Here is a 15,058-nt window from a genome sequence, read left to right on the forward strand (position 1 = left end):
GACCATAATAGAATTAAACTAGAGATCAATACCAGAAAGCGATCAGGAAAATCTCCAAAAACTTGGAAATTAAATACACTCTTCTAAATAACACATACCTATTCTGTATGCTGAAAACTACAAAACGTTGATGAAAGAAATGAAAGAAGACACAAATAAATGGAGAGACACACTGTGTTCATGAATTAGAAGACTCAACATAGTAAAGATGTCAATTATCCCCAAATTGATACACAAATTTAGTGTAATTCCAATCAAAATCCTGGAAGAATATCTTAAAGATGTAGACAGTCTGATTCTAAATGTTTTTATGGAAAGGTAACGGAATTAGAATAGTCAAAACAATTATGAAAAACAAAATTAGAGGAATTATACTACTGATTTTAAGACTTACCATGAAGCTATGGTAATCAAGACAGTGTGGTGTTGGTGAAAGGACAGACACATAGATAGATGGAACTGAATAGAGAGTCCAGAAATTGATTCACACAAATATAGTCAACTGAGTTTTTACAAAAATACAGATAATTCAATGGAGAAAGCAAAAGGCTTGAACAGATACTTGACCAAAGTAGACACAAAGAAGGAAAATTAGCACATGAAAAGATATTCAGTATAATTAGCCATTTGGGAAATGTGAAGTAAACCAAGATAAGAGAGGACTTCACATTTATTAAAATGGCTAAAATTGAAACATTCTGCCAGTTGATACTCAGTGTTTGAAAGGATGCGAAAAACTGGAACTCTTGTACATTGTTGGTGGGAATACAGTCACTCTTTCCCATAGTATGGCAGTTCCTTATAAGTCAAACAAACACTTACTATATCCCATAATAATTGTATTCCAGGGCGTTTATTCCAGAAAAATGAAAACTTTTGTTCACACAAAAACCTATACACAATGTGTACAGCCGATTATTTATAATTGCCATAAACTGGAAACCACCCAAACATCCCTCTAGGAATAAATTAATAAACAACTATTGTACCTCCATACAATGGAACACTACTCAGCAATAAAAAGGAGCAAACTATTTATACATACCATATGAATGAATCTCAAAGGCATTGTGCTGAATGAAATAAGCCAGACTCAAAAGATTACACACCTTATGATTCTGTTTTACATCATACTGGAAAGATGAAACCGTAGGACAGTGGTTGCCAGAAGCTGAAGGTGGGGGAGGACTTAAGTATCAGGATGGACGAGGTTGAGAAAACTCTATCTTGTTTGTGGTTGTGGTTACATGAATCTAAACGTGTTGAAATTCATAGAACAAAACACCAAAAAAAAAAAAAAGTCAATTGTACTGTATGATGATTTTAAAACATGAGGGAAAAAAAGAAATATTTGGGGGGCTGGCCTGTTGGTGTAGTGGTTAAGTTCACGCATTCTGCTTTTGTGGCCTGGATTCATAGGTTCAGATCCCGGGCACGGACTTGCACACCACTCATCAAGCCATGCTGTGGTGGCATCCCACACAGAAAATAGAGGAAGATTGGCACAGATGTTAGCTCAGGGCCAATCTTCCTCACCAAAAAAAGGAAAAAAAGGGAATTATTTGGACATAAAGGTTGTAGAAGCTGACAAATCTGCTGTATGTCTCTAGTTTACAATGGTTTTTTGATGTTGAACAGGAGGAAACATAAAAATCGTGAACTTGTTCCACTTGAAAATCATACGCATTCCCACGCCACTGGAGAAAACTGGATTTGGAAGCAAAAAAAGTCAAGAAGAAAAAGAAATCCAGTTTGAAGAAGGAATAGAGTGAAGCCAAATGCTGCCCCCTGCCCTCTGAGAGCAGGGTTAATCGTTTCTGAAGTGGCTCAGAGGCCCAGAGTGGAGTCACATAAGCTGTCACCTGGAAGTCATTAAGCTAGACCCTCCCTACCTGTTCACTGGGGCTCAAGGTCAAATGTGGCCTCGCCATAGCCTGAAGAGAAGGATCTTGAAATGGAGCCCACAGAAATGTTCAAAGATCCTGCAACTCCCTTGTGGTTAAGAGACTCTAGTGAGAAAAAGCTCATGACTTTGGCCTGCTCGGAACAATGCCAGCCTCCCGTGCAGGATGTGGTATGCTGAAAGGAGAAAGAGTGTTGACACTCTGTAATCATAAAGGAAAGAATAAAGCAAGTGTTGAAAATGCAAGACACTGGGCTAAGCTGTCATACACTGTGTTCCGTGAGCAGCCCTAATCCGGAGAGAACTGATTAGGCCCAGCCTGGTGTGGTGACGCTTATGAAGGTCCTGAGGCTGGGCTGGAGGCTGGGAGAGCTGTCAGTCCAGGACCCACTCCTCCCGCTGGAGGTCCAAAGCTCCGGTTGGACACCATCTCACCACCACCTGGGGGCCTGGCTGCCTCCCTCAAGGAATAGGTCTCATATCATGCAGGAGCCCAAATCCATGACTATGAGTTTAGAATGAAATGGGAGGAGATTTGCGTCCCTATGGTGTCTGTGGGACAAGATATTTGGTTAGGTCAGAAAAATGCCTAAATGATACAGAGAAAGAAAATCAGACTGAAGTGCTTGTTGAAGAGCTTTCTCAGGTGCTGTGGGGCAGGGGAAAGAACCCAGGCTTTGTTCTAAGCCCCAGCTCTGTCCCAACTCGATACGTGGCCTTAAGGAATCTTGCACTATATTCCAACTTAGACCTCATCTAATCCTATGCCCCTTCTGGTCTCATACCTGGAAACTGAGGCCCAGCAAGAGGAAATACATTTCCTTGGGTAGCACAGTCATTTGGTGCCCAAACTCGCTCCGATGTTGACCTTCTGACTTAGGGTCAGGGAACTGATAAGGAAACTTTCCTAACTTTTGAGGGGAAAAGTTTGCTTCCTTGAGGGAAAATTAGTTAGATTAGCTAGCCATCTAGAGAGAGAGATACAAAAATCTCAGGTACTTGGTAAGGTTTTTTTTTTCTTTGACCTCAACACAGGACACTGTAATATAACAACACCTACCAGAGAGGAAATTATAAGAAAATAAATGCTCAGTAAATATTTGGTATTATTAATGTTATTATGTGCATTATCTAGGCATTCAGAAATGTCAGAAATATCAGATGTGGAAGAGAAGCCAAGATCACTGCTGACGTCTGTGAGGTCCAACTGCAGAACGCTCTGCTCTGTCCCTTGGGAACGAGCAGTCTGTGGTTAATTCAGAAGAACCATTGGGAGCTGGCTGAATTGTAAACTCTGGTGAGAGAGCTGTGTGTATTCAGTTGGGAACAACTGACAATGAGGACAGCTACCTCACAGGAGGGAAGCACTGACAGAGAACAGTCATACAGCCTGGGGGAGGGGCGGGTAATTCCAGCCTCTCTATACGGACCTCAAGAGGGCCACGGGACCACTGTAGATCTGTGACCTGCTTCCTGAAAAATTGATTTGTGTTCACCCAGGTCCTGGGCAGTTCTGCTTCATTGTCATCCTACCATGAAAGGGAAGCTCACTAAGCCAAGGGCCTTTAGTTAAATCACGTAATTACAACCAGAGGGGGTAGGAAAACAAACGCCACTGATAAAATACACATAGCATCTAAGAAATGCCAAGAGCACAGACTGTTTAATAAATAATTGCCAAATGAGCAAAAGGCAGTTCCTGATTGGATAGAAATCCAGCCATAGTAGCATGGTGTGGTTTCCAAATAAACTAGGTTGATAGTAGGACTCAGAAAACAGAAAGACAGCCCAGTGATGCAGGCCTTAGCTTGTCCTTCTTTCAAATAAATGCTGAATCCTACCTGAACGCAACATTAGCTCAAAGACACAGGCAGACCGGCATCAAAATATCGAGAAGGTGGACTTCAGAGGCATGGCTCACACGAAAGTCCCATTTGAGTTCACAGAAACAAACTTTCACTGTTTGCCTCACACAATCACCGACTTTCTGAAACAAACAAAACTGAACCACTGTTCTTTCATATCTCTTCTTCCCAAATGAACTGAGTGTTCAGGAGTTAAATTCTCTTCTGTGGCTCTCGCAGTCCCCCTAGAATAGAGCTCTAAAAGGAGACAGGCAGCTGTTTCAGAAAAGCATGAGGCAATAATCAGCCAACATTGCTTACCAAAGCACAAAGCTCTTGGGAACACAAGCCGTTATTCAAATGAGCTCCAAACTCTCTCTTTTTAAATCCTCAAACTGAAAAAAGTAGGCTGGAACCTTCAAAATCTCTCTGTAATTTACCTCCAAAATAAACAAAGTGGTCAAATATATATCTTTTCTCTTTGGTGCTACAGAAACGCCAGGGCAGACGTACAGAATTTCAGAGTCAGGGATGAAGTGCTTCAGAAAGCAGCAGATGCATTATTTCTGGACAGAAGACTTTGGTTCAGCTCTAATTTCCTTAACCAATCTCTCCTCAGTCTCAGAGAGGGGCCCAGCCTCAAGTGCAAAGGCTTTATCACATGCTGACAAACATTAGATTTTACCAAAATGGACCTTAACTGGTCATTGCTGCTTAAAAACCCCCACTGGAGCAAAACGGCCCACCTGCAGGTTAACAAGTGCTAACTGTCTTGCTTGACCCACCAGACCCTTCTCAATATCATTGCAACCTACCTTTCGAAACTTGCACCCTCACTCCTGCCCACCGTTCCTCCTCACCACTCATAACCACATCGTGCTTTCTTCCGAGACTACATCTGTACACATGCTCTTCCCTCTGTCCCTAGAGCCACCCAAGTCTTCACTCAGCAAATTCCCAATGGGCTTTCAAGACTGAGTTCAAAGTCACTTCCTCTGTGAAGCCTTCCCCGATTGTCTCCGGAAGAGATAGCTGTTCCTTTCACTGGCCCCACTACACTGTGCCTGTCCTCTAGAGTCTGGGGGAGAACATGTAATAGACCTGTTTGAGGGTCTGTCTCCCCAATTAACCCTTCCAGGCAAGAACTGTAGCTTATGTCCAGCATATAGGACCAAATACTGGCAGATCCTAAGGAATATTTGCTGAGGGACTGTTGAAATGTGAAATATAGGATAAGTCTAAAAGCAGTGAAGAAGAAAGGTCGTGTCTGGTATTTTCAACTGTGTGTTTGTGTGTGTGTCTGTGTGTTTTACTAAGGAAGGGACATGCAATTTAATCATAATCAGGAAATCTTTTTCTTGGAAAATTAATACCCAGTTTTTCTGGCTCATAGCTATTTTTCTGAAGGGTTCCATTTTTCAGGGACAATAGAAAAATGTGTGGCGATCTTGAGAGTTTAACAAAATAATTATAAGATTTTCATAGGTAAGGGGAATTTCTATTTTCTGTAAAAAAGTGAGCAGACTCTAATAAGACAATACAGACAAATACTTCTTCCACAAGGTTAATGATCGGAGATTTGTGCCTTCTGGGGCTTCTCTTACTTGGGAACTTCTCTACAGGTTTGCCCCACAGGGCTGAAATTTTTATAATGGTGGTTGTTTCCGGACCACACTGTGGAGGAGGTCATCAAGAGGATGTGACCGCCAAGTGACCCTTGAGCTGGACTCGGACAATTGGAGGCTCTTCAACTCCCTTCACCCCCCAACCCCATCCTTGGAATGTGCATTCTGCCTGCCATTCCCAGAGCCAGACCCATTTCAAGGACGTCACCTTGAGATAGTAGTGTGTTGTTGAGACCGTCTGGACTGTGTGTGTAACTGAACCCAGTTAAGGCCTCCATATAAACTTTTAAGATTCTGGCGGGGCAGGTGGCAGAGATCTACTCGTCTTGTGGCCACGCAAGACAAACCTTGTAGGTTCCCTTGCTTATTAAACCTGCCACCTACTGATCTGGAGTGGTCCTCCTCTTTCTTCAGTCTCTCCTTGTCCTCTGTGTACAGGGGCCAGTTTGCCACCAACACACATCAAAGGGTCTCCTTCCACTAAACTGTACCAAGAGAGTCCACCTAAAGGCAGCTTTGCATGAAGGCGGTCTCAGAGCATGGCTCCTCAGGTGGCAGTATAGGGGACTGCTGAGAGCTTTGGAGAAGCCATTCTATGTGGCAGAGATCATGTGGATGAGAGTGGGGTGGAGATTGGGGGTTTGGGGGTAGGGTGGGGGGCAGGAGGATGACAGAGTAGGAGTTTGGTCCCAAATATGTTGCCCCCAACTGCATGTGGAACTCTGGGTAAGGCAATTCCTGTCTGTGTTTTGGTTTCTAGATTAGTTGGGCCAGATCTCTAAAGAATCTCTAAGAACTATTTTTGCTCTAAGAGCAGGTGACTTCAGGAGTAGGTAAGTCGTTTTCTTCATTTTCAGCTACAATATTATTTTCTTATTTTGTATGCCCATTAAACATTCATGTGGACCAGCTGTATAGAGCCGATTTTATATCGTGATTTTATAATTAACAGTGATTTAGCTTCAGAAATTTCTCAGGAATGAGATGCAGTTTCTCTGAGTATTTGCCCATAACCAGAATGAAAGAATAAAAAATAGATTTAGAACCACAAGATGAAGAGGTTCTAACATTTACAGAGTCGTCATTACAGGCCAGTCACTGTCTATGCTTTATCTGAGTCAGTCCTCACAGTAACCCTCCCAAGGCCACAATTTCACCCTGATTCTGCAGCGAGGAGACTGAGCCTTGTCTAGATCACTCGGCTCACTTCATATCCGAACAATCTTCCCCCTGTTTCCAACAGGACACATGTGTATGTACATAGTAAAAGGAATACGAAAGACAAAAAGTATCAAAAATACGAGTTCTTGGGTCCACTCCCTCCCGGTCCACAGCTGCTTTACCTTTCTGTTTGGTTTTAGTCTCAAAAATGACAGTTTTTACCACTTGCTATTCCTAACTCACAGATGTGTTATGAGGCTCATAGGACAAAATATAAAATCTCTTTAAATAATATAAATACCACTTTAAACTCCAGATTACGTAAAGAGGCAGTTTGCAGAGTGGCTGAGACAGAAATCTCTGGGGTCCATCTGAATCCTGGCTCTGATATTTATCATGTGTGTGACCTTGAGCAAGTTACTTAACCTCTCTGTGCTTTAGATTCCCCACCTGTAACATGGAGATAATAAAAGCAGCTAATACCTATGGGATTCTTAAGAAAATAACATGGATGTGAAACAATTAATATTGCAGTGCCTCACGTATAGGATGCACTTAATAAATGCCAGCTATCATTAGTAGTATTTTCTCACCAGGTTGAAGTGCCGTGAGAGCAAAGTCCTTGTCTGCCTTGTTCAATGTGATGTCTTCAGCACCTGGGCCAGTGGCTGGGCCCCCGGAAACATTTAATAAATGTTTGTTGAGTCAATATAACACCCACATGCATTCGCATCACTGCAGCCCCCTGCTATTAGACTGTGTGCATTATTAATTGAGTAATATTCAGAGAGTCTCTTAGGATAGCTTTCCAAAATAACAAGTGAATTTTTAATCAGTCCCAAGTTCTACCCATTATACATAACGTCTACAGATTAAAGCATCTAGGTGGTTAGGCTCCCTAATAAATATGTTAATCTTATTATTTTCTATTGGGGAAAAATGACACGGAGCTAGCAGATATACTGTTAATCTCCTTGTTTGAATAAGGACTCTAAGGTGGGGACATGCTAAAACTTAAGTGGCACAATAGAAGGATTACACTCACAACATCAAGGTAGAAAACACAGACTATCTGAAAACTCCCTAGTCACAAGTCACAGTGACGTTAGCAAACATCTTGTCTGATGGAGAGAGGGTGGAACTGAGGGAAGCAACATTTGCTGCATGTCACCATAGACCAGATAACTGATCTTAGTTAATCCCTGTGATAACACTGCATTTTACACTTCCCACTTTACAGATGTGGAATCAGAGTTTTCGAGAAATTAAATAATTTGCCTAAGGCAATATAATGTGATTTGAAAGGTCATCTTATTCCCAAACCAGTACTTTCTCCATTAAACCAAGCCTGGCGCATAGAAAAGTCTCAGTAAATGGCAAGTATTATGGAAAACTTTATTTTAGCTCTATGTCTTCTGACTGGCCAGAGATGATAGTGGAGTGATGCTGGGCCTATTCTTAATGTGAAGTGGAACTTCCAGCCTTTTCTGGGGACTCAACCTTTTCTGGCTCTTTGGAGAGGAACTGAGCTCACTGGGGGAACGGGCTTTACTGGCTGAGACAGTCCTTGCAGCCCCGGGTGAAGCTAATCCTGAAGCTGGTTCTAATTCTGTGATCTTCCAACAACTTGCATACGATGTCCTGAAGTCCATGGAATGCCTGATGGAATGCTCACATCCTGCCCGCCCCCCCAACCTTACCAAAATAGAATCTTCAGAGGTTAGGCATGGAGGTCTGCATTTAAAAAAACTCTAGGGAATTCTGATGCATGTTAAAGTTTTATGAACAAATTCTAGGACTTTGGGGGACACTGTCCCCAGTGAACCACAGGGAAAGGTTTTGCATGCTCTAAATCTGAAGAGGCTGCTGGAGTGGGGACCTCCTCTGGGCTTCTCTGAACGAGGACAAGGTCTTCCAGAGCCCATGCACCAGGTTTCTTATGAGGAACGACAAAGTCTGGCCTCTGGGTTCTTAGAGGATAGTTGGGAATCTATTTCCAGGGCAGAGGTAGGGCCAGGACAAGAAAGAGACTGTCTGGGACTTATCAAGGGGACTTCGCTGTGATGGAAGTTCTGGGAGCTCAGGATTAGCTGGGTTCTCTCTGTACAGGATGAGAGAATAAAAATAACTATGACAGACTAAATGCCAGGCACAATGGTAAGAGTTTTACTTGTATTATGGTGTTTAATCTTCACAATTAAAATATATGCAAGTGTGCACAATTGAAATAGAGGCATTATGGCACGGTGGTGAAGTATTTGTGCTCTGGAAGACCAGGGTTTGAATTTTGCCTCACAATTGGCAAGTGTCATTTCCTCACCTCTCAGAGACTCAGTTTTCTCTTCTGTAAAAAGGAATTAGTCATAATAGCTACTTCACATGGTAGTTGTGAGGATTGAAGGCAATGAACTCTTAATAAGCTAACAATGTAAAGGGATTAGCACAGTTCTTGGAATATAATAAGTGCTCAATTAATGTCCCCTTGACAGCAATCTCCTTGGGGGCAGGGCCCATGGCCGTTCAGTTCCTTACTATGTTTCCAGCTCCTTGAGCATGGTAGGCATTCAACAGATATCAAATATGGGTTGAATAAATGAATGAGTGCATAATGGATGTAACAGAGGAAGCATTTGAAGGCCAGGGCCTTATCAGAAACATAGGAGGCTGAATTATAACATCAATGTTACAAGGAGGGCTAATATTAAAATTAACAAGATCCTCAGGGAAGACTGAAAACTTTCAAACTCTGTCCCTTACCCTGTGTAGTACCAGGAATAAATTGAATGTTTTGAATGGCTTTTATATATAAAATGGGTTTTCTTTGTTCCTTCCCTCTGCGTGTGCACCTGTGCACACCACACACACACACAAAACCACACACCTCTATTTGAGTTACGAACCTTCTAAAAACAACCTTGCCTCCAGGCCTTGGGCCCAGTGAATGCCCTCTATAAGCAAGAGAGAAACACAGTCTGCTTCCCTCTAGTTGGCATGCAAATCTAGAATTTAGGATTATTAAGGTTTTGAATGAGGCACCTGAGAATTTTGTCCTCTTACAAGGTTTTCTCCAAAGTCCCTGACTGTGGGCATCTCCTCCCTCAATGTGGGTGTGAGTGGTTAAGGGATTGAGATGAGGAGAGGAAGAAATGAGAGCTCAGAAGTAAGTGTAATTCGTAGTCCAGGGCTCTAGGAAAGCCTTGTCCCGCTGAGTCGGAGGGCTTTCTTCCTCCTACGGCTTGCAGGAGCCATTCAGTTCATACACTATGTGCCAGTGGTATTTTTGGTTTATATTACTTCAGGTCCCTGGGGGCCACCTTCCAGGGCTGGGGATCTAAACCAGAAGGCACAGACTGGGGCCCAGGTGGCTGGATTGGACAGTGTGGCCCGGGCAGGCTTCAGGGATCAGGAAAGGTAGGTATGAGTAAGCTGGGATTTAAGCACATGGCAGAAATTGCTTTGCATCCCGGGCTGCCCTGAAAGAGTTTGGAACTTAACTATGAATTCCAGACAGGGATCTCATCCCCATAATCTCAGTTACTTTATCTGGAAAAATGGTGGAAATATTTTTCTTCCAGAATTGTAGTGGAGATGAAACAAGGTCTACATGGAATTGCTTAAATGAATGGTACACATAAGATCCTGGAGAGACTGGTAAACAAGTACCAGAATTACCTAAACTGGTGCCTTAATTAAAAAAAAAAATTCGCACTTTCCACTAAAATGGAGTGTCTACTTGGCAACTCTGCTAGTTCATTTGAAGCTACTGAACTTAACTGAATGAACAAAATTCTATTCTTTAAAATATTCTGTAATTTGTACTTTTTACTACTTCAGAAGTGCCTTTTCTGATGTTTTATAGAGTTAGGGAGTCTTACTGTATAAAAAACTGAGTTTCTAAAAAAATCACATTGTGTTACCCATCTCTTGCTATTGATTCAGCACTGACAGTGACTGTTGCCAGGGACCTGTCTCAGAAAATCTGTATGAAATCAAATGTCCTCTTCGGTGGTTCTGTTGCAACAGTTTGTGTGTCACAGTGGAGGGCTGGAAGTTTAATTCAAGACTTCCTCAGAGCTGAAGCCCAGGTGACTTTCGCTGAAGTGCCTGGAAAGCAGGAAGTGTGTTGCCTAGCAACTGGAAACATTTGAAAACACCCAGTACATCTTCTGTGTAGTGTTCGCAGCCCTCCTGATTTTCCAATACACACAGCAGATGTTAAGCCTCTCCTTTAAATTTTAAAGGCACGAACACAGTAGTGAAAAGCAGAGACAGCGCTTTCATTCGCAAACTAACAAACTGGCTTCAGTTCCAAATCTTTGGGAGTTTGCAGACTCATTTCCTTCATGTTGATTTCCCCTCTCTCCTCCCGCAAATAGAGCTAGTAGACGGCTATTTTTTCTTCTTCTAACCTGTAAGAGGAGTTAAGCTTCTTATAAACCCGAGTGCTTGCTGAGAATGTTGATAAAGAAGGCAAGGATAGAAAAAGACTTGAGAAGATTGTTCATCATTCATTCATTTGCTCTTTCATTCATCCATTGGTGAGTTAGCGAATACATGCAGCATTATTTGGTAATTAAGAGACAGAAATCAGACACACTTGAATTCAAATCCCTACCTCACTCGAATGGCCTCATTTGAAATTGTGTAACCTCTTACCAAGTTTCAATTTCCTCTTCATAAAAGGGGATAATAACAGAACCTGCCTTGTAGATTTCTCTCTTTTTTTGGGGTGAGAATTAAATGAAATAAAGTGGGTACAAGTATCAACATAGCTCATGGTACAGAGGGAGCTCTCAATAAATTGCGGGTGATACTACTGTCACTGTTATTTTTTTTGGTCAATGCTCATCCAAGTCCACATGTGAGACAGTCGTTTCTATAACTCAGTGGAAAAGAGTTTAGGCTTTGGAGTCAGACTAACTGTTCAAGCAAGTTTCTTCACCTGTCAGTGCCTCAACTTTCTCAGGTGTAAAACGAGGCTAACAATAGTATTTTACGCTATAGGTTGTTGTGAGAATTAAGTGAGACAATATTTGTAAAGAGCGTAGCCCAATGCCAGTCACAGAGGGTTAGTGCTCCACGGAAGTTGGCTACCATCATCATTATCATTGTATATCACTGCCAATGGAGTTCAAAAGATGAATAAATCATGGTCCCTGGCCTTGAGTAGTCTCATGGGGGAGCAGGCATTCACTGGAGCACACTTAAAAGTAATTACTTAGAAGGGGGAAAGTATGATAATAAAGGTATAAACAGAAGGCTGTAGAAGCTCCAGTAAATGTGTTACCCTCCTGAGACAGTCATTGGAACTATGATTCTTTTTTTTTGGTGAGGAAGATTGGCCCTGAGCTAACATCTATTGCCAATCTTCCTCTTTTTTTTTCCCTCCCCAAAGCCCCAGTACATAGTTGTATATCCCAGTTGTATGTCCTTCTAGTTCTGCTGTGTGGGAGCCTGCCACAGCATGGCTTGATGAACAGTGTGTAGGTCCGCACCCAGGATCTGAACTGGCAAACCCCAGGCCACTAAAGAGAGCACAAGAACTTAATCACTACTTCAGAAGGCTGGTGCCAGAACAATGATTCTCACACTTGGCCATACATTAGAATCACTTAAAAATGACTCATGTCTGGGTTCCCCTCCCAGAGATTCTGGGCGTATAGATTGGTATCAGGCATAGAACCTGAGCATCAGGATTTTTTAAAGCTCTTGGATGATTTCAGTGTGTAGCCAAGTGTTGATACTGATCATATCTACTTTCAAATTGACACAAATATCTGAGAGGAGCCAGGAAGTTCTTCTCCTCGTTATTCTACTCTGCCAAGAGCATTTCAGAGTAGAAGGGCAATAGGAGCAATTCCTCGGGCTTTCCAGGGGGTAGTACTAGCAGTCATACTAATACTGACAGTAACTGCTATCATTTATTTGGAACTTACTACGTGCCAAGCACTGTGTCAAGTGCCTTTAATTTATCCCCTCATTTAATCAACCCAACAACCCTAAGAGGTACTTTTATCTCCATTACACAGATGAGGAAACCAAGGATCAAAAAGTTTACTAGTTTATCCAGAATCTCATGGCTAGTAAGTGGCAGATGCCCCTGTTCACCTCAACTCAGCTGTAAGCTATCACTTTGTACCAGAGACCCTGAAACTGTGCCCTAGAAATCGGTACCATTTGCCATTCACATTCTCCCTCAGGCCTTTCTCCTTGTGTCTCCACCCGCAAATAGAAAAAAACAGGTATGCCGCCCTGTGGTAGTCCAATGGCTGTGTTTTGTGCTGATATGCTAAATAAGTCAAGCTAACTATGAGGGCTTTTTGGTGGAGGGGAGCCTGGAGCCTCTTGGGGGCACAGAAGCACTGGTGTGGACGTGGTGTGGAAGTGCAGAGGACTAGGGGTTGGGGAGGTGGGGGAGCTAGTAGCTTTTAGAGCTGGGTTGAGCATGGGGCTGCACAGAGATCTGTCCTTATTCTTCAAGGGAAGAAGTTTGGGCCTGGCATAGTGACCACAACCCAGAGAAGAACACCTTCCTCCTTTCTTGAAGTTCCTGAGGGCACAGTAGTGCTGGCCTGGATTGAGAGTGGAAGGCTGTGAGCTTAGAAAGACAAGAGGAACAAGAGTAGGCCTGTGTCTAGTCAAATTTTGTCCGCACTCATCTGGAAATATTGTAGACTTTCTAAATGTGGTTGTTTCTGTGCACCCAAAATGACAGGTTGGTGACTGTTGCTAGTGTCGCCTTACCATACAGAGGGAGCATTTATTCACAAAAAGGTACAACAGCTGTTGTTTGGAGAAGTCCTACTCTGTGCCAGGCACTTTGCATACATTATCTCATTTAATTACTAAAAAATCCTATGAGCTTGGGCTGGTCCAGTGGCGTAGTGTTTGGTTTCACGCACTCCGCTTCAACAGCCTGGGGTTCGCAGGTTCAGATCCCTGGCATGGACCCACACACCGCTGGTAAAGCTGTGCTGTGGTGGCGTCTCACATACAAAGTGGAGGAGGATTGGCACAGATGTTGGCTCAGTGACAATCTTCCTCAAGCAAAAAGTGGAGGATTGGCAAAGCTCAGGGCTGGTCTTCCTCACCAAAAAAAAAAAAAAAAAAAAAGAAAAAGTCTGATGAGCTTGCAATTGTCATGATCTTGTTGCAGATAAAAACACTGAATCTCCCATACCATAAGTATTTCACTGAAGATCAAGTAGCTAGTGATTTGAGAACTTGGCTAATGCCTCCTGCCTATGGCTGCTGATCCCAAAGGCAGGGAGGGGCTAGGAAATATGGGGGTTGATCAGCGTCTGCCTTGGAGTAGGTGTTCACATTCAGCCTCTGGCAACTGACTGTGAAATCTGACAGGCCAAAGCTTTCCCGCCTCCCTAAACACTTAAAGGTGTCTCCTGCGATCTGATGTGAGGGTGGTGGGGGCAGAGGTTGGCAGAACTAAGGCCGAAGTATATCTTCCACGTTTGTACTCCTGCCCCTTTGCTTCTGTGTCTGTTTTGCTCTGTAAACTCTTTTCGGAAGAAGAGAATGGGTTCTCTATTCCTCTTAATGTTGATTCCAGGGTACTTGGCATTCTGTTTCCTGGAGGACATGGCTTTGACTCTGATTTTGGTGTTTCCATTTAACTATAATTATTTCAGATATGCCGAATCTAAATAACAGTTCAACAAGCATAGGAATGAGTAATAATGAAAAAACGTCTTGTTAGGAAAATAAAAAGGATTATTATAGACAACTATAAAAAGCGTTCTTTTTTTGGTCTTTCCCCAAATACACATGTCATAACCCTTCTGGAGTGTGTGTGTATGTGGGTGTGTGTATGTGGAATTCATTTTCAGATCTTTTTTCCTGTGTGATTAAACTCTATCTTGAATATTTTTGTAATCATAAATTTTATGAAAGTAAAACCCACTCTCTCATTTATATTACTTGAAAGTAGACAACGAAATAGCTATCTACAATTCATAGTACCTGCCACCGGTTCTCGGCGAGGCAGGGCCCAGCCCATGGAAAGGCTTGAGGGACAAGTCCGACCTGATTACTGACAGGTCCCTGCTGATGGCTGGCTAATATCTCCCACCCCCAAGAAGCTGCTGCACAGCGACAGCATGGCTGTCATGGGCCTATGACTCATTCTCATCTTTGCTGTTCAGAACAAGAAGCGGCCACCTAGGAATATGTCCAAGGAACCACCCTACATGGGTACTGCTGGGTGGAAGGGCCAGGGACTCAGGGTAGGTGTCTGCTCAAGATTTGGGTGATGACACCAGAGGGGCTGGATAAGGATGTAGTCAAGGAACAGGTTCCCCAGAGATGGTTGGATTAGCATCTCAGTTTGAGGGTTGGGGTTAAGGCATGGGGTTCCTCTGAGACCTGCCACGGACTTAGGGGAAACGGCTTGGGTTTTTGGCTTAGAGGACTTTGGAGAGGAGGTCAAAGGAGAATTTGTGCTAATTTGGATTGGAGTTTGAAGAGAGGGAAAGGGTGGTGGTGGTTGGTACTCAGAGAGGTAAGAATAG

General features: G+C 42.9%; 1 protein-coding gene across 6 annotated transcripts in view; it reads right to left on the reverse strand.

Moving 5' to 3' along the window:
• Nucleotides 1-15,058, reverse strand: part of KCNMB2 (potassium calcium-activated channel subfamily M regulatory beta subunit 2) — a 223,458-nt gene that overhangs the window by 85,172 nt on the left and 123,228 nt on the right. Inside the window, exon 1 of one of the 6 annotated variants that reach the window (XM_046657946.1) lies at nt 1,110-1,205. The exons of the other annotated variants lie outside the window; for them this stretch is intronic. The gene's annotated coding sequence lies outside the window, so the exon portion shown is untranslated. Of the gene's footprint in view, nt 1-1,109; nt 1,206-15,058 lie in introns of those variants that run through there. 6 annotated transcript variants of the gene reach the window in all.

Source organism: Equus quagga, chromosome 4 (assembly GCF_021613505.1).
Source record: "Equus quagga isolate Etosha38 chromosome 4, UCLA_HA_Equagga_1.0, whole genome shotgun sequence".
In the NCBI taxonomy this organism is placed as follows: Eukaryota; Metazoa; Chordata; class Mammalia; order Perissodactyla; family Equidae; genus Equus; species Equus quagga.